Below are 20,118 nucleotides of genomic sequence, written 5' to 3' on the forward strand. Positions count from 1 at the left end.
ACATAATACCCTTTTTTGTGGTACTTGTAGTATCAGAAATATGTAACACCTCCTTCATTGCCCTTAACGTGTGGCCCTAAAGGAAAATACGTTTGTTTCTTCACCGTCGACACTGAAATCAGTGTCCGTGTCTGGGTCTGTGTCGACCGACTGGGGTAAATGGGCGTTTTACAGCCCCTGACGGTGTTTGAGATGCCTGGACAGGTACTAATTTGTTCGCCGGCCGTCTCATGTCGTCAACCGGCTTGCAGCGTGTTGACATTATCACGTAATTCCATAAATAAGCCATCCATTCCGGTGTCGACTCCCTAGAGAGTGACATCACCATTACAGGCAATTTGCTCCGCCTCCTCACCAACATTTACCTCATACATGTCGACACACACGTACCGACATACAGCACACACATAGGGAATGCTCTGATAGAGGACAGGACCCACTAGCCCTTTGGGGAGACAGAGGGAGAGTTTGCCAGCACACACCAAAACGCTATAATTATACAGGGACAACCTTTATATAAGTGTTCCTCCCTTATAGCATTTTAATATATATTCATATCGCCAAATCAGTGCCCCCCCTCTCTGTTTTAACCCTGTTTCTGTAGTGCAGTGCAGGGGAGAGCATGGGAGCCTTCCCACCAGCATTTCTGTGAGGGAAAATGGCGCTGTGTGCTGAGGAGAATAGGCCCCGCCCCCTTTTCGGCGGGCTTCTTCTCCGGAGTCTGTGATATCTGGCAGGGGTTAAATACATCCATATAGCCTCAAGGGCTATATGTGATGTATTTTTCGCCATACAGGTATTATACATTGCTGCCCAGGGCGCCCCCCCCCGCGCCCTGCACCCTCCGTGATGTGAAGTGTGCTGACAACAATGGCGCACAGCTGCAGTGCTGTGCGCTACCTGATGAAGACTGAAAGTCTTCTGCCGCCTGGTTCCGGACCTCTTCAATCTTCAGCATCTGCAAGGGGGGTCGGCGGCGCGGCTCCGGGACGAACCCCAGGGCGAGACCTGTGTTCCGACTCCCTCTGGAGCTAATGGTGTCCAGTAGCCTAGGAAGCCAATCCATCCTGCACGCAGGTGAGTTCACTTCTCTCCCCTAAGTCCCTCGATGCAGTGAGCCTGTTGCCAGCAGGACTCACTGAAAATAAAGAACCTAAAAACTTTTTCTAAGCAACTCTTTAAGAGAGCCACCTAGATTGCACCCTGCTCGGACGGGCACAAAAACCTAACTGAGGCTTGGAGGAGGGTCATAGGGGGAGGAGCCAGTACACACCATGTGATCCTAAAAGCTTACTTTTTGTGCCCTGTCTCCTGCGGAGCCGCTATTCCCCATGGTCCTGACGGAGTCCCCAGCATCCACTAGGACGTTAGAGAAAATGTGATTCAGAGGCACTGCTGCCAGTGCCTCCCGCTAGCAATGATAAATGGCCGGAGGCTGGGGGCGGGGCTAAGCTTTGGGCAGTGAAAGCCCATTAAAAGAATCATCAAAAGCGGCACTTACTATAAGTGCCTCTGTGACAGGAGGCGTGCTTTCTGCCTAAATGAAAGCACGCCCCTGTCACTAACAGTGATGTCATTGGACAGTCGCCGGGATGGAGGGGGACGGATGGACGGACGTCTCGTGTATTTTAGTATACTTCTACACCTACAAGTGCGGCCGCCTGTTATCTCCCCGCCCTCCCAGCCCCAGGTAATGCAGTCCGGCCAGAGGCAGAGAGACAAGAGCCGCCACTACGATACCCTTTTCATTCGGCTAACCCCCCCGCACGGCGTCCTGACTGCTCGTCTGCCTGGTGCGAGGCAGCCAGAGCAGAGGAGCCTCACACCATGCAGACGAGGAGTCCGTGCGCCGTGCGGGGGGGTGCGCCGTGCGGGGGATTGGTAGCCGAGTGGAAGGGGTATCGCAGTGGCGGCGCCTCTGGCCGGACTGCATGCATTACCGGGGGATGGGAGGGCAGGGAGCTAATAGGCACATGTACATGAACTATGAAAAACGGCAAATAGAAGGGAGAGATCGCGGCCGGGACCGGGAGCTACAGGTGATGGGACATTGATGTTTAACTGCCTGCTCCTTCCCAGCAGTGCTTCCATCCTGCCCCCCCTCCCCCCCAGCTCAGCACCATTACTCCCTTCCTGCCCCCCCCTGCTCCACACCACTACTCCCATCCTACCCCCCTGTAATTGCACCACTACTCTCATCCTGCCCTCCCTGCTCCGCACCACTACTCTCATCCTGCCCCCCTGCTATGCACTGCTACTCTCATCCTGCCCCCCTGCTATGCACTACTACTCTCATCCTGCCCCCCTGCTATGCACCACTACTCTCATCCTGCCCTCCCTGCTCCACACCACTACTCTCATCCTGCCCCCCTGCTATGCACCACTACTCTCATCCTACCCCCCTGCTATGCACCACTACTCTCATCCTGCCCCCCTGCTATGCACTACTACTCTCATCCTGCCCTCCCTGCTCCGCACCACTACTCTCATCCTGCCCTCCCTGCTCCGCACCACTACTCTCATCCTGCCCCCCTGCTATGCACTACTACTCTCATCCTGCCCCCCTGCTATGCACTACTACTCTCATCCTGCCCTCCCTGCTCCACACCACTACTCTCATCCTGCCCCCCTGCTATGCACCACTACTCTCATCCTGCCCCCCTGCTATGCACTACTACTCTCATCCTGCCCTCCCTGCTCCGCACCACTACTCTCATCCTGCCCTCCCTGCTCCGCACCACTACTCTCATCCTGCCCCCCTGCTATGCACTACTACTCTCATCCTGCCCCCCTGCTATGCACTACTACTCTCATCCTGCCCCCCTGCTATGCACCACTACTCTCATCCTGCCCTCCCTGCTCCACACCACTACTCTCATCCTGCCCCCCTGCTATGCACCACTACTCTCATCCTACCCCCCTGCTATGCACCACTACTCTCATCCTGCCCCCCTGCTATGCACCACTACTCTCATCCTGCCCCCCTGCTATGCACTACTACTCTCATCCTGCCCTCCCTGCTCCGCACCACTACTCTCATCCTGCCCTCCCTGCTCCGCACCACTACTCTCATCCTGCCCCCCTGCTATGCACTACTACTCTCATCCTGCCCCCCTGCTATGCACCACTACTCTCATCCTGCCCTCCCTGCTCCACACCACTACTCTCATCCTGCCCCCCTGCTATGCACCACTACTCTCATCCTGCCCTCCCTGCTCCGCACCACTACTCCCATCCTACCCCCCTGCTATGCACCACTACTCTCATCCTGCCCTCCCTGCTCCGCACCACTACTCTCATCCTACCCCCTTGCTATGCACCACTTCTCCCATCCTACCCCTCTACTATACACCACTACTCCCATCCAACCCCCTGCTATGCACCACTACTCTCATCCTGCCCTACCTGCTCCGCGCCACTGCTCCCATCCTACCCCCTGCTATGCACCACTACTCCCATCCTACCCCCTGCTATGTACCACTACTCCCATCCTACCCTCCCTGCTATGCACCACTACTCCCATCCTACCCTCCCTGCTATGCACCACTACTCCCATCCTACCCTCCCTGCTATGCACCACTACTCCCATCCTACCCTCCCTGCTATGCACCACTACTCCCATCCTATCCCCCTGCTATGCACCACTACTCCCATCCTACCCTCCCTGCTATGCACCACTACTCCCATCCAGCCCGCTGCTCCACACTACTCCTCCGCCTCAACGTACTGTGTGATGTGACCCGATGACGTCACACCACTCGAACGGCCACTCACCTGCCCGTGTTCTCCTGCTTGACCCACCACTGATGAGGCTGAGAGACAGTGAAGGGCGGGTGACTGAGAGGCATAGACAGAAGGGTGGGAGGCTCAGAGGCACAGAGTGAAGTGGGGAGAATGAGAGACAAAGTGAGGGGTATTGCGAGAGATTCAGATGGGAGATGATGGTGTGGCTGAGAGACGACGCAGGGAGGAGATGATGGCGTGGCTGAGAGACGACGCAGGGAGGAGATGATTGTGTGGCTGAGAGATGACGCAGGGAGGAGATGATGGCGTGGCTGAGAGACGACGCAGGGAGATGATGGCGTGGCTGAGAGACGACACAGGGAGGAGATGATGGTGTGGCTGAGAGACGATGCAGGGCGGAGATGATGTTGTGGCTGAGAGATGCAAGGAAGGGGTAATGGTGTGGCTGAGAGATGCAGCGGGTAGGAGGTGACACGAGTCTGGGTGAATCTCTGTTGATTACATTGCTTATATTCCTACACAAACAGGCATCTTCCGGATCATGTGATCTCCTACATGAATAGTGATTACCGACTGAAGACGCCGTCTGCCCAGGGAGGATACATTTCTTCAGAGGTTCCCCGTTATGAGAAGTCACCATATAGGTAAGGTGCATATCGAATAGAAAAGAATGGCAATAGGTGGTGCTAGACATGTCCGATAGGTGTTGCTAGACATGCCCAGTAGGTAGGTGGTACTAGACACGCCTCTACAACGGTGTACCCCCTAATAAAATGTGCTGCGCACGCCTATGTGCAGCGGGGGATGCGGTGAGGGAAGAGTGGCAGGTACTTTAGTTTGTAATGGGCTGAGCTCACCCATGCTTTATCAGGGACCCATGACTCAGGGCTGTACTCCTTCCGTTGTATTCTATATTGCTGGCAGAGTGGGACAGTAATGTGCTCTCCCTGGCGTCACCCTCTTCCTGTCACCCAGATCTGGCACAGACTGCTGGTATCCTCTCACTGTCACCCTCTCCCTGGGGTTGCCCCCTCGACATCACCCACAGCTGGCACTGTCTGCTGTCACCCTCTCCCCGTCAGCCACAGCTGGCCCCGACTGCTGTCACACTCTCCCTGCCACCCTATCCCTGGCGTCATCCTCTTCCCGTTACCCACAGCTGGCACGGACTGCTGTCACCCTCTCCCTTTCATGCTCTCCCTGTCGTCACCCTCTCTCCATTACCCACAGCTGGCACAGACTGCTCTACCCTCTCACTGTCACCCTCTGCCTGGCGTCAACCTCTCCTTGCCACCCTCTCCTTGTTGCCCACAGCTGGCACTGACTGCTGTCACCCTCTACCTGGCGTTACCCTCTCTCCGTTACCCACAGCTGGCGCCAACTGCAGTCACCCTCTCCCCTCTTCCTGTCACCAACTCCCTGGCATCAACCTCTTCCTGTCATCATCTCCCTGTGACCCATAGCTGTCACAGACTGCTGTCACCCTCTCCCTGTGACCCTCTTGCTGTCACCAGCTCCCTGGCATCATCCTCTCCCTGGCATCACCCACTGCTGTCACCCTCTCCCTGTTACAAACTGCTGTCATCTTTTCCCTTGCGTCACCCACTGCTATCACCCTCTCATTGGCAACACCCTCTCCCTAGCATCACCCACTGCTTCTCCCTGGAATCGCCCACTGCCTTTCTTTGTCTTCCACTGACCCAGGGACAGCGGTGGTAGCAGGCATTGGCTTGGGTGCGGTGGCAGGCATCGGCGGGACACAGTAGACATTATGGCTGCAGTGCCTCACCAGCCACTGAGCTCACCGCACGCCACTGCTATATATATCTATCTATATATATATCTATCTATATATTTTATTTTTTTATAGGACTGTGAGCCTGACACTCCTTTGAGGGTACAATGAATTCTTGCTGTGGTGCCCTCCTTAGGTCAAAGCAACGGTCTCATATAGAGGTAGAATTCAGTGGCACTCCACAGACTTGTATACAGTTAATACTCCATACTTTATTTAATTAATTGATTAATTATTTATTATTAATATATTCAAGTCTGTGGAGTGCCACTGAATTCCACATCTCTCTCTCTATATATATATATATATATATACATTTACTTATTCTGGTGCCCCCACAAGAAGTTTTAATATATTGCTGGGAGGTGCTGCACTTAGGATCCCTTCAGTAATGACACACACAGCAGCACCTTTATATAATCAATATTTCAATCTGGTACTATAGATTGTCATCAGGTATGGTATCCTGGTGACAATCTATAGTACCAGATTGAAATATTGATTATATAATGGTGCTGCTGTGTGTGTCATTATTGAAGGGATCCTAAGTGCAGCACCTCCCAGCAATGTATACAATAAGACCCCCCTCCCGCGCGCGCGCCCGCCCGCCCGCCCAATCACCGGCATTCGGCACGCACGATAATGTGACCGTCACAAGGATGGGTAAGTGAGGCTGCCCTGGACCTCCACTTACCCGCAGAGCCGGAGCACACAGCGGCTGGCCGGTGGGATTTTCCCTCAGAACGCTGAGGGTGCGCATGCTGCTACGAGCTCCTCCTCCTCCGGTGACAGGTTCCAGGCTGCGAGTAGCTCCTCCAGTCCTCCTGATCTGCGGACTCCCCCTGACACTGACACGAAAGCTCCTCTTCAGGAGTCAGGCAGCGGGAGACAGTGTGGAGGAGATGCGCCCCCTTGAGGCCAGGAGCCCGGCGGCAGCCGACTCCACTGCCTCCCAGAGTTCCGCCCCTGAGCCAAAAGCGTAGATAAAGTGGGTGCAGAAATGTATTTGGAGTGTAAGAAATGAGAGGATTGTGAGAGGTTTAAGAAGCAATGGTAATTATGTTAGATTTTTTAAGTGTTTGCAGGTAAAATTGCATTGGTGCAGCTGTGCTTAAAAAACAAAATTACAATAATACAGATACAAGCATTTGTAGGTGAAATGGACGGTTTTTGAAATGTCCAAGTAAGGTTGTTCTGTGCTATTTAATCAGATGCAACAATCAGGAGGTGAGTGATCTGAGGAGTAAGTGACTCACATTTGTTATTAGTTCTTCAGTTTTCTTTGTTTTGTTTGATTGGTGTGCTTCTGTTTTTCTTCTTTTTCACTTCGATTGAACGCTGATTGATCGCTGCTGTTATGTGTCAATTTTATCACGCTTTGATAAAAATGCACGCTTAGATCAATAAATGCACAGCCAAACGGCTTTGCACAGCCTACACCATTGGACTTAAGTAGAAGACTATTATAAGTGAAACCAATAATTGAAATCTGTAAACACACCCCACCCCCTCAAATGCCAGGCAATAAATTACCTTAAAAACAACAACCAGGCATTCCACAAAGATTAAACTTGGTCTATATCATTCAAAACTTAAAAAAGTACTTCAAAATCACATACTATGCAATAATGTTTCAATTTGCATTACCCAGCAGAATTAGCTTTGCATATATAGATATAGTGCAGCAGAATATGTTGGTGGTTGTAGTCAATTGTAATTACCCAGCAGAATTAACTTTGCATATATAGATATAGTGCAGCAGAATATGTTGGTGGTTGTAGTCAATTGTAATTACCCAGCAGAATTAGCTTTTCATATGTAGATATAGTGCAGCAGAATATGTTGGTGGTTGAAGTCAATTGTAATTACCCAGCAGAATTAGCTTTGCATATATAGATATAGTGCAGCAGAATATGTTGGTGGTTGTAGTCAATTGTAATTACCCAGCAGAATTAGCTTTGCATATGTAGATATAGTGCAGCAGAATATGTTGGTGGTTGTAGTCAATTGTAATTACCTGTAGGTGACAAGAAGAGAAGAAACGTCAATTCACAATCGATATCAGCTGAAGATAAATTAACGCTGATTGAACGCTGCTGTTATGTGTCAATTTTATCACGCTTTGATAAAAATGCATGCTTAGATCAATAAATGCACAGCCAAACGGCTTTGCACAGCCTACACCATTGGACTTAAGTAGAAGACTTAACAAACTTTGTAAAGTAGATTACTTTACAAACCTGCCCAGAGTCTAACCAGAACGAGACATTTTGTTCTCAATTGTATCCAATTTATACTTGAACATAATTTTTTTGAATATAATAATGAGTTCTAGCTACAAACCTAAGGCACTGCTATAGGGATCAAATTTGCTCCTTCTTATGCTAACCTGTTTCTGAACATCTGGGAAGATTACATGTATTTTTCCAAGTACGAGAAGAATATCATCATGTACCAAAGGTATATTGATGACATCATTATCTTCTGGCAAGGTGAACCAGAGGTAATCGTAGAGTTAATTTCTTTTTTTTTTAAACGTTTCTTTCTTTATTGAAGCATTTCCGTAAAGAAATTAACAGTAGTTACAGGAACATTGTGGGGAATAATAGAAAAGGCACAATGCTATAAATACAGAACACAGTGTGTGATGTAGGGAGGAGTACAAAAAAAAGGATAACATGAACAATATCATGATATAACAAAGGACACTCACAGGTACATTCTGGATCCGTAGAGAGACGGGAGCACGCCACGACCGCTAGCCAGCGCTATCAAGAGTGATGGGAGGGTCTCTAAGAAAAATCCTAGTTTCATACCAGAGTGTGTTGCGAAAGCATTGACTAATGGCCTCTCTAGTATGAATGGGTAGTGTTTCAATAAAACTTTCCCATGTTGCGAAAAAGGATTCGGTGCGGGATTCTTTTTGAAGTGAAGCCTCCAACCAATCCATATGACAAATAAAAAGTAGTTTTTCCTTAAACATTTCTAGAGTCGGGACAAAGCTATGAACCCACATGTGTAAAACAGCTTTTCTAGCTGCCGATGAGATTGCTAAAAGTAATTTTTTAACGGGTTTGGGAGCTCTGGTACCAGGGGATGTAATGCCAAATATAGCCCATTCCGGTGTAAAGGGAATGTAGTTCACTAAATATTGTGAGGCAAAGCACCAAACTGCTAACCAGAATCGTCTTAAAAGCGGACAGGCCCATAGGCAATGATAGAGGTCTGCCGAGTGATGACCACATTTGGGACAAGAGGGATCACTTAAAAGGCCTATTAAGAAACCTCTATGGGGAGAAATATAGGATCTATGAAAGATGTTAAGATACATTTCTGTGTATTTAGCAGCGGGGAACATAGCTATTGAGAAATGTAGCATGTGCAGTAACCCATCAACATCTAAATTAGGAAAATTTTCCAACCATTGGGCTATCCCAGTTTTATATATAGAATGGTCTATTATAGTGTGGAGTTGTTTATAGTAAAAAGAAATAGCACCTTTGGATAGTTCCGGTCGCAATAATATACGGTCCAATTGATTATCCCAATCATTCACGGGTATTAATCTGGAGATCGTGCTTACATAGTGTTGGGCTTGAAAAAAAGCAAAGTTCTGGGGACCAATATCTGGGTATTTAGATAGGGCCTCCGTGTAAGATAGAGGTTTATGGGAGTCAAGATTGATTAGCTGTCCTACACTACGAATTCCTAACGATTTCCATTCATTAAAAGGATAGGTGGCCTCTCCATTTTGAAAGCCCGGATTCTGTAAGAACGGCAAATGGATAGATAGGTGTTTGTGCAATTTGTATTTATGTCTCAGGGATAACCAAACTTTCCTTGTGGTCATTAGGAGGGGATTATTAGTTAAATCTGTAGAAATCTCAGCATCAGTTAAGTGTAGAAAGGCTATCAGGGATACATGAGGAATTAAATTTTGTTCGAGAAGTGAGTCAGCGTAAATTTGGGTACTAGACAACCAGTCCTTGATATAGCAAATATGGGAAGCGTAGCTATACGTCAGAATGTCTGGAAAGTTAACTCCCCCATTTGCTTTAGGCTGACCCAATTTAAACAGACCAATTCTCGCACGCTTATTGTTCCAAATAAATTTCCTAAAAGCTGATGTTATCTGTAAGAGGTCTTGTCTAGAGAGCAATAGGGGAAGAACTTGTAATGGGTAAAGGAGTTTTGGAAAATATATCATTTTAATTATATTTGTCCTTCCTAAAAAAGAAAGTTGTAAGTGGACCATCGCCCCAAGATCTCCCGTAATTTTAGAGAGCGTTTTCTTAATATTGATATCATAGAGATCTACAATATTTTTGGGGAGAAAAATACCCAAATACGGGAGCTTCTTTCTCGCCCAGTTCAGAGGTAAGTGTGTCGCCCAAAGAGGTCTATAAAAGCCTTGTTTCAGATAAAGTAGACTAGATTTTTCGAAATTAATAAAAAAGCCAGAAAGAGACCCCACCCTATCAAGTAATTCTAACAGCGGTTTAAGGGAGGGTTTAGGATTAGACATATAGATCAAAACATCATCCGCAAATGCAGTGAGTTTCCCTTCCATCGTACCAACCGATATGCCTTTCAAGGTCGGCCAGGAGTCAATTATACGAAGTAAGGGGTCAAGGGATAAATTAAAAAGTAGGGGAGATAGAGGGCAACCTTGGCGGGTGCCTCTAGACATAATAATAGGATCACTTCTTGTGCCGTTGACCAAAAGGAAAGTTGTAGGGGAACTATAGAAAAACTTTATTAGATTAATGAAATCTGAACCGAAATTTCGAGTAAATAAAACTTTAAATAAAAAGGGCCAGGACACCGTGTCAAAAGCTTTCTGAGCGTCGAGGCTCAGAAGCATATTGGGAACGGAGGGATTGTTGTTGGAGGAAATTATAGAAGCAATAGCTGTGCGAATACCCCTAACCAATTGTCTGCCTCGAGTGAAACCTAGTTGGTGAGATGTGCAAAGAGAGGAGGAGAATATTTGTAGTCGAGAGGACATGATTTTGGACAAAATTTTAAAGTCCACATTTAGCAGAGTAATGGGACGGTAAGAACTCAACAGTGTAGGGTCGCGGTCGGGTTTTGGAATAAGGGTAGTAAAGGCATCATTAAAAGAGGGATAGGACGGGCGTTTTTTATGTATAGTGCGATAAAGTTCTAATAAAGTCGGTACAATGTCAGTAGACAAGATTTTAAAATATTCTCCCGAGAAGCCATCCGGACCCGGGGCTTTACAGGTATGTAAGGAAGAGATCGCCGACTTTATTTCCTCTTCGGTAATTTCCGAGTTTAGAAGTTCTATTTGGTCTGGGTCTAGACTAGGTAAATTGGCCTCTCTTATGATATCATCTAAAGATTCTGGGGTCGATGGTCTGGCGGAGTATAGATTACAATAATAGTCATGGAAAGCCCTTGATATGTCAGACGTCCTTGTCAGACAAGAGGAAGTCCCAGTCCCTTTAATAGAGATGATATGGTTTCTCCGTTTATATCCTTTAGTCAGTGAGGCCAATAAAAGTCCCGTCCTGGCACCCCACCTATAATATCGATTTTTCGTAAAGTCTAACCGCGACTGTGCTTGGGAGACTAGGAAATTTTCCAGTACAGATTTAGCTTGATTATATATAGTGAATTTTTTCTCCAAAGGGTCTGCCACATAATCAGCAAAAGTAGTCTGCAATGTATGGGAGAGGGAACGATACTGGTCCCTTTGAATTTTATTACGACTAGACACATAGGAGATGATATTACCTCGCATCACAGACTTCGATGCTTCCCAAAAAAGAACCGGGTCGTCCCAGTGGGCAATGTTATTATCCACATAGTCCAGCCAGTTATGTTTTAAGTAGTCACGGAATTTTTCTGATTGGAACAAATAAGAGTTAATTTCTTATATTAATAAGAATGACAGAAACCTACAATTCACCCATAAACAGGATTCACAGAAGAGTGATTACTTGGATCTGGAATTAAGTGGAATCCCGGGCCTGACTATACAGACCAAAACACACTTCAAAACAGTTGACGCGAATAGTTTCATCCCCTTTTCCAGCTGTCACCACCCTGTCTGGAAGAGGGGTGCCCCCTTCTCACAGTTTCTCCTAGTGAGAAGAAACTGTAGTGACGTGACTGATTACTGGGTTCAATCTCAATTACTCTATGATCGGTTCATAGATAGAAGATATGAGCACAAACTGGTCGATGATGCCAGTTCCAAAGTAGCGTCTAGAAACAGAAGATCTCCTCGTACCAAAACCTAAAGTTAAGAAAGATTGGCATTCCAAAACTTTCTACACGCAGTTCAACAGAGAAAATCTTCTCATACATAAATCCTTGACCGCCATTGGGGAATCCTTAGAAAAGATCCTATTTTGGGCAAACACCTTCCACCAAAACCGAATTTAGTATTCCGAAAATCGTCAAATTTTAGAAACCAGCTTGCTCCTAGTCGACTACAAATAGATAAGACTCCAGAAACTAAACCAAAACATTTTTTGATGACCAAAAAACCCGGATGCCTACCATGTAACAGATGTATCTGCTGCAAGTTTCTTGACAGATCAAAGTTCAGTTGGAAATTGGATACTGGGAAAGTGTATACACTAACCCAACCTGTAAACTGTAATTCCGATTATGTAATCTACAAAATCACCTGCGGCTGCGGACTTATTTATTTTGGGAAGACCAAGAGACAAATTAAGATCCGCATACAAGAGCATATGCGCAATATCAGAGATAAGGTTGGGACCCATAGTCTACCCAGGCATTTCTTGGAGAAACATAAATCAGAAGTTCATCCTTCATCATTTCGATTTATTATCCTGGAATTAGTTACAGAGTCTCCTAGAGGAGGTAGTAGGGACTTAGCCCTGGCTAGAAAAGAGAGTTTTTGGATCGACACTTTAAACTCTTCAACCCCCAATGGCTTGAATGAGGGTATAGATATAGCCTCTTTCATTTAGGCCACATTTCCACTTCCTTTTCCTCTACTCCTTCCCCTCTGTTTAGCTTTATAAGTTATGTATTTGTAGCCCGTTGTATGTTTGTTCTGCTCCACTTAATAATATACTTGCTGATACTCTATAGACACTTCTCTATTTATCGGTGACTCTATTTATGTTTGTCCTGGTCTACTTAATAATATACCTGCCAATACTTTTAGGATACCTTCATTGTGTTGTCCTTTTTTTTAGCTCTATAAGTAATTTATTTGGTGCCCGTTGTATGTTTGTTCTGCTTCACTTAATAATATACTTGCTGATACTCTATAGACACTTCTCTATTGTGACTATTTATGTTTGTCTTGGTCTGCTTAATAATATACCTGCCAATACTATATGGATACCTTTGTTGTGTTATGGCATTACTCTTTTTTTACTCCTTGTAAGGTAAAGCCCAAGGAAATATGCGAATTTGTTTATTTGTTATTCCTATTCCTTATCCATATTATCATATGTTACTTTCTGTTAGGAAATTTCCGAAGGAATATGCTAATATGCTTATTTGTTATTCCTTTTATTTATTCCTTTTACTTATTCCAATTACTATTTTCTGTAAGGAAATGCCTGATGGAATATCCCTATCAAACCATGTTTGTTGTTGATTTGTTGAGACATTACTATTTTCCTTTTTTTATTTAGAAATATGGGAGCATTCAATAACAGTACAGCATCATTTTTCAAGTCTTAGCATATTTTTCACTTACTTTTGGCTGTATTAATTTAGAGTTTAAACCTTTACGGTTAGTTCACCCTTATGTAGGTCACTTCTAGATAGGTTTATGCCCCCATTGTGCATTCCATCTTTGGGGGTCCCTTAAATATCGGGTGAGACAACAATTGTATGTTGTCCTATTATAGACATTTATTCAATTAACACTTTTTAGGGGCTAGTGTGCATGTTATTATTAGGGAGATTCCCCTAAAGAGAGGAGTTTAAACTTATTTACTTTACCTCTACTTTTTCCTCTACCTATTTCTCTACCAAATAATTTTCATTTCTAGTACATAGAGATGGAATCCCTGTTAGTCTAAATGTTATGATTCCATATATTTGTGTAAGTTCTCCTATACCTTTTCTATATTGAATGTTATGTTGGATATTTGTAGATGCATACAGTATTGTACCATATGTCAGTTTATATATATTTCCTTGTCTCTTTCTATGGTACATCACATACTGGGACAGATAGCCTGGAGACGGCATAAGGAAGTGATAAACCAGTGATATGTGCAAGGTGATAAACACACCAGCCAATCAGCTTCTAACTGTTAATTTACATATTGGAACTGATTGGCTGGTACGTTTATCACCTTGCACATATCACTATTTTATCACTTCCTTATGCCTTCTCCAGGTTAATACATCTGCCCCTTTATATGCAGTGCACTTCACTTACACTTACACAGGATAAACTTCTATCCACCACAATTAATTAAAACGAGTAGCACACTTTAATATATATATATATTCTCTAAGTCTTTTTGTTATTTTTGGAATGCATGGCGGAAGTCTTTACCTGCCGGTGGAACACATTCGGAAATGCGCTCCACAGTGATTTGTTGTCTCTTCCTCCCCACCGGCGCCTTATCCGGAAGTGCGTCATCCGTCAGTGGAACGCACATAGGAAGTGCCATTTGCCGAAGGTGGAATGCATACTGGAAATGCATTCCACCGTGGCTTTCAGTGCTAGTTTTCACTTTCTAATGTCTTCAAGCACTTAATTCCCTCAGATGATCTGCCAAAAGTCATCCACGCATTTGTATCATCTCGATTAGACTACTGTAATGCCCTCTACCGTGGCCTCCCAGCAAAAGAATTGCACCGCTTACAGCTGGTGCAAAACACAGCTGCCAGGCTGTTAACCAACCAGCCCCGTTCTAGCCACATAACACCCATACTCTACTCCCTTCACTGGCTGCCTGTAAGATGGCGAATCATCTTCAAGATTGGCTTACTGAGTTTCAAAGCACTACATGACCAGGGCCCAAGGTACCTGAAGCAGCTACTGACCCCATACTGCCCCACTCGATTACTGCGATCTGTAGATGAAGGACTTTTAGCAGTACCTAGAATCTCCCGTAATTCATCTGGGGGTCGAGCTTTTAGTCATGCGGTTTCCGACTCTATGGAACTCACTTCCCCGGACAGTGCGAGAGGCCCCAACTATAGAATCCTTCAAAAGTAGACTCAAGACTTTCCTTTTTACTCAAGCATTCCCATAATTGTCCCTTTAGTATCTCCATGCTTCTGTATTTTATGAAAATCTGTTCTGTACTTCATTATTTTCTGTACTATATTATGCTATGTATCTGTTAAGCGCCTTGAGTCCTATTGGAGAAAGAGCGCTATATAAATAAAATTATTATTATTAATTATTATATTCTTGCTGCTTAAAAAAAGGATCTGGTCTCCTCTATTGTATTATTAAAGTGTTTCCTTTATATGTAAGTGTTAGTATGCCTCCACTTATTACACTTTTTATCCTTACTTTCTATTCAACTGTTAATTAACAGGTAGGAAGTGAGGTCATCCTCACTGGTGTATATATACGGGTGTAGTATGGTATGCCGGCGGCCGGGCTCCCGGCGACCAGCATACCCGCGCCTGGAGCCCGACTGCCGGCATACCGACAGCGTGGCAAGCGCAAATGCGCCCCTTGCGGGCTTGCTGCGCTCACCACGCTGCGGGCACGCTATTTTATTCTCCCTCCAGGGGGGTCGTGGACCCCCACGAGGGAGAAAAAGTGTTGGTATGCCGGCTGTCGGGATTCCGGCGCCGGTATACTGTGCGCCGGGATCCCGACAGTCGGCATACTGAAGACCACCCATATATACCCCTCACCTTTCATTCAATTGCGGAACTCTGATAGACACACATCAGGCTATTGTAAGTATATGTTTGTAGTTGTTTTTTATTGCTCCCATATGTGCTATATGATTTGTATGTCTCTTGCCTTAAATTTTTTTGTATGTTTTTGTATTGTTTAAATTTAAATATAAGTGTGGTTTTAATGTATAGAATGCTTTTCACTTAACCACCACGGGTTAAATGTAACCTTATTTCTCTATTTATACCACTGATTGGGTGGTCATATGTAATGTATATTTAGGATATAGTCAGTATGATCTTAAACCCATTATAATTGTGACTCAATACATCAATTTTGGATTATCTATCATATATATATATATATATATATATATATATATATATAAATTCTATATACATATATGTATACATTTTTGAATTGGGATTAAACCCATAGGAATGTATTGGGATTAAACCCCTAGGAACGAGTATTATATATTCCAACCCGAATAAGTACCATACAGTTTTACAACATAAAGTTGTTTATATGTAAACCTGGATAAGGAGTTTAAATGGTATATATTAACTCCTACAGAATATCCTCTACTGCTGATTCGGTGAAGCCACTCTACCATCCAGTGAAACCAGTAAAAGTTCAGTAGTGTTCCTTACATTTATGCATCTTTGGTATGTATAACCATCTCTGTTGGTCTCCATCAACACTTTGGAAGTACTCTAGTGGATAGCACATCTAACTGTTCCTCATTTTCCCTTTAGGTCCGACATTATTGTTGGTCATTTTTATACTATAGTTTCCTCCAAGGACTATTTTCAATTGAAGAATTTTATCCGATTCCTTTATTGATATTCTTTGTGCAAAAAACCTAGTTGGTATGCACATCAAGTTACACCTGCTCTCCTCTTTTAATTATTAATTGTAATCATATTTCAGTAATGTGAATTCATGTGTAAATTTTCAGATTGTTCCAAACCGGCACTTCTAGTGATATATTCTTGTTTATCATGTTTTTCCAAAATTATTGGTATGTATCCATATTTACCTGTTACTGTCAATAGTCATTATTACTATTTGTTGTACTTAGTTGCTCTATTTACCATTTAGATACTGTACCCCTGAGGAAGTCCTTTGGGATAAACGCGTTGGTTTCTGTGTCCTTTTGATATCTGTATCACTACTTGAACTAATTTTCTGCAAAGAAATCTGCCATATTCAATCGGACTGATCTTCTATGTACTTTTGTGACATTAATTATATGTATACATATATTACATTGTTTTTATGTCTCACAACAATTTCTATGTCATTACTATTGAGTCAGTATATCATTTAGAACAATACCCCTAGCACCCTCAGAACAGTGCTTTGTATTCTATCTATGAGTCTTGACTAGCGGGGGGCTCTTCTTGATGTGCTGCTGCTAACCTGCCCTAGGGCAATTGGGTATTTGTGTCAAATATATATATATATATATGCAAGGGAAGTCCCACACTCTCACCCGACACAGATAACGGCTGGGGTGCCACATCAAAGCCTGATCCAATCACGGGGTCAGACTCATAGTACAATACAGTGTTTCTCCACATTAAAGTGGAAAAAGATAGCACTCTCCAGACTTGCGTAATTAGTATAAACACTACAGTCATTTATTCAAGGAATTGGTTCCAAGTAACTTCATATCACAGAAAAAATAAAGGGCTCACCAACGTTTCGGTCCCATGTTAGGATCTTTCTCAAGGTATATGCCAGTCAATATACAGTCAAAAACAGCAATGACATCCTCAGCAGCACATAATGGGAACCAGGAACCCAAGTCTGGAGAGTGCTATCTTTTTCCACTTTAATGTGGAGAAACACTGTATTATATATATATATATATATATATATATATATATATATATATATATTGGATAGTGGAAGTATGGCGCCACAGGTGTGTGTGAAATAGAATAATAGAGTGGTAAATGCAACAATTCAGACACTCCTTTAGTGATACAAGGCGTCAGCTAACCCCTAAGTAAAGGCAGGGATAAACTGCCTCAATTAGGATATGTAGAAGGAGGGATAAGGGTTTCAGCGACCGACAGTGTCTGATAAAATATGTTATAAATATGAAAAGACTTGCTGGATACGTATAAAATAACAATACATTTATTTATACAATCTAAAAATTACTATCAGGGTGGGTTAAAAGCCGGAGGATATATACTGTTAAATAATACCAGGTAAAAGATAGCTAAAAAAACTAGATAAATTACATACAATAAAAAGCAATAAATAATTAAATATCGGATAAGAGAGTGCTGCTTATCTTTAAAAGTGGAGAGTCAATTGAGGTACACCCAATGCGTTTCGTCCATCAGACTTCATCAAGGGGTGAAAACCTTCACCACACATGTAGGTCACTAATTGCTCATATGGGGTGTTTCAAGACTCTTGAGATAAATAATGTAACTCAGCACACTTACTCGACTAAATCAATATATCAGGTTCAGACAGTACCAAGGCTGCATGGCTAGTTAGGCCACATTCAAAAGTATATTCTGAAAAAATAAATCAATATATGTGTCTAAACGGACAAAAACATAATAAAACATCTATCAAACCACCAGTTAGTTAGTACAAGCTAGAGTACTTACATGTGTGGTTATGAAACTCAAACTCATGAGAACAGCTTAGACAACTCAGTTGATCACTGCAAGAAATATGTGGTATATGTAATCCACCATATAATATGCATAAGCCTCACTTCACAGGGGTTTCAAGATGGTACTAACTCATATCCAAATGTGTGCTATAGTACTCACCCACGGTGGTCTGGTCCTAACAGCCTAAGCAGCCACACTATTACAGTGCTGGTGGCTGGCCCTTAAATACCCCTTCACAGGAAGTGAGTCGTGCACCCCTTTGAATAAACCCCCATGTTGTAAACTCGGGGTACGGGGAAGCCTAAGGTGTGAAAAACACAAACACCTAGTCCAGGGGCCTGCGCCAATCGAGGGGTCAGGCTGACCATCCGCCACGGCTGCTCAAAAACAGTAAACATCGGTAACGCCGTCCGTGGAACGCATTGCGCTCCACGGCCCGGAAACCGGAAGTACCAAACGCCATGTCAGGAACCATATTCAGCACACACGGCGCTAACTCTGCCGGCCGTGGAGCGCACTGCGTTCCACTACCCGCAAGCCAGACGTACTACACTGCGGTACAGGTAGCCTAGACAGGCTACAGGGATTCGTATGTAGTTGTCAATGTGGATGCATTAAACTCTGTGGGCGTAAACAACACAAATCTGGATAGGTCAATTTCTATATATACCTCTATATATCGTAATAGGAGGACAGGACAAGACTAAGTCCCACACTGTAGGATTTCAATCCTCTCATGGTGGGTAAAATAAAAGTCTCAAACATGAGTGCAGTAATAATTGGGAGGACGCCGTAGCCACAATACCTGAACAAATAAATTTACAGGTAAACAACACATGGTGCTAGAACAAAAAAATCATAATTAATACGACACACCCTGACACACAACAAACCTATGTTTAGCAAGTATAACCTATCCCCCAATATTCTCATTGGGTGGACATCGGGTCAAAGATATAATAATAATAATAATAATATACATAGTATATAATATGCAAAAATAAACATGGTCCAGTTATGTTCAAGTGGTGTCGTTCACATATACTAGGTAGAAGATTAAACTCCATAGAACCACAGGGTCCCCTTGCCTGATTTAATCCTAGCCTCCTCATAAAAGTGGACTCTTAATTAGAGATAATGTCTTCGTGATGATATTTCCCAGGTAAACTTATTCTATGTGGAAAATCTTCAAGAACAAATCCGATGGGGACCCAACTATGCAAATCGTTCAAAGAAAGACATTCATGGCAGAATGTTCGTTAAGGCCTTTGGGAGAGACAGTATTGAGGTGGGAGATCCAGAAACTCTCCCGTTGACGTAAGGCGAGAGTACGGTCCCCACCTTGTGGTAATGGTGGAACCCAATCGATGAGCCTACATTTTATATTTGCCACCTGATGTCCTCTTTGTAGGTAGTGTCTGGCAACGGGTTTGTCGGTGGTATCTGTTTGAATAGCAGTCCTAATGGACAGCCGATGGTTTGCCATTCGTTCCCTAAAACACCGGGTGGTGAGCCCTACGTAATACAATCCACAGGGGCAAGTAAGTGTATAGACCACAAAGTCTAACCTACAATGCAGGTGATACCTGATTTTGATATTTCTCCCTGAATGTGGGTGCGGGAAAGTAGGACCAGTAAGTAAAGATCTACAGGTAGTGCATTTTCCGCAAGAGAAACAACCCGGTTTACTACTCATGATCTGGAGAAAATTCAATTTAGTCTCAGGTACCACTGTAGGTCTCATCAAAATCTGTCTAAGATTGGGTCCTCGCTTGTAGGCCATCATTGGTGGATTCATGTGCGTAAAAGGTAACCCTGGGTCAGATTTTACAATTGGCCAGTGTTTGCGTAATGTTTTACGCGTAAATTGCGCATAGTTATCATACTTTGTAGTGAAAACCATGCGGTTGTCATTGGCCGCGGCCTTAGATACAGTTTCGCTAAATTTGAGTCTGGCCTTTTGTAGACTGTTGTTAATCACCTTGGTGGAGTAACCTCTCTCGCTGAACCTATGTTTCATTTCCTCAAGTTGTTTCTCCCTGTTAACTACATAATTGTTAATGCGCATAACTCGCAAAAATTGCGAAATAGGT

At 44.1% G+C, this 20,118-nt stretch overlaps 1 long non-coding RNA gene across 1 annotated transcript; it reads left to right on the top strand.

The window, feature by feature from the left end:
• Nucleotides 1-1,468: 1,468 nt before the first annotated feature.
• On the top strand, nt 1,469-16,552 carry LOC134928957 (uncharacterized). Its single transcript, XR_010178157.1, has 4 exons — nt 1,469-2,039; nt 4,272-4,388; nt 15,954-16,045; nt 16,136-16,552. It is a non-coding gene; the product is annotated as an uncharacterized LOC134928957 (long non-coding RNA).
• The last annotated feature ends 3,566 nt before the right edge of the window (nt 16,553-20,118 follow it).

This window comes from Pseudophryne corroboree, chromosome 5 (assembly GCF_028390025.1).
Source record: "Pseudophryne corroboree isolate aPseCor3 chromosome 5, aPseCor3.hap2, whole genome shotgun sequence".
Lineage (NCBI taxonomy): Eukaryota > Metazoa > Chordata > Amphibia > Anura > Myobatrachidae > Pseudophryne > Pseudophryne corroboree.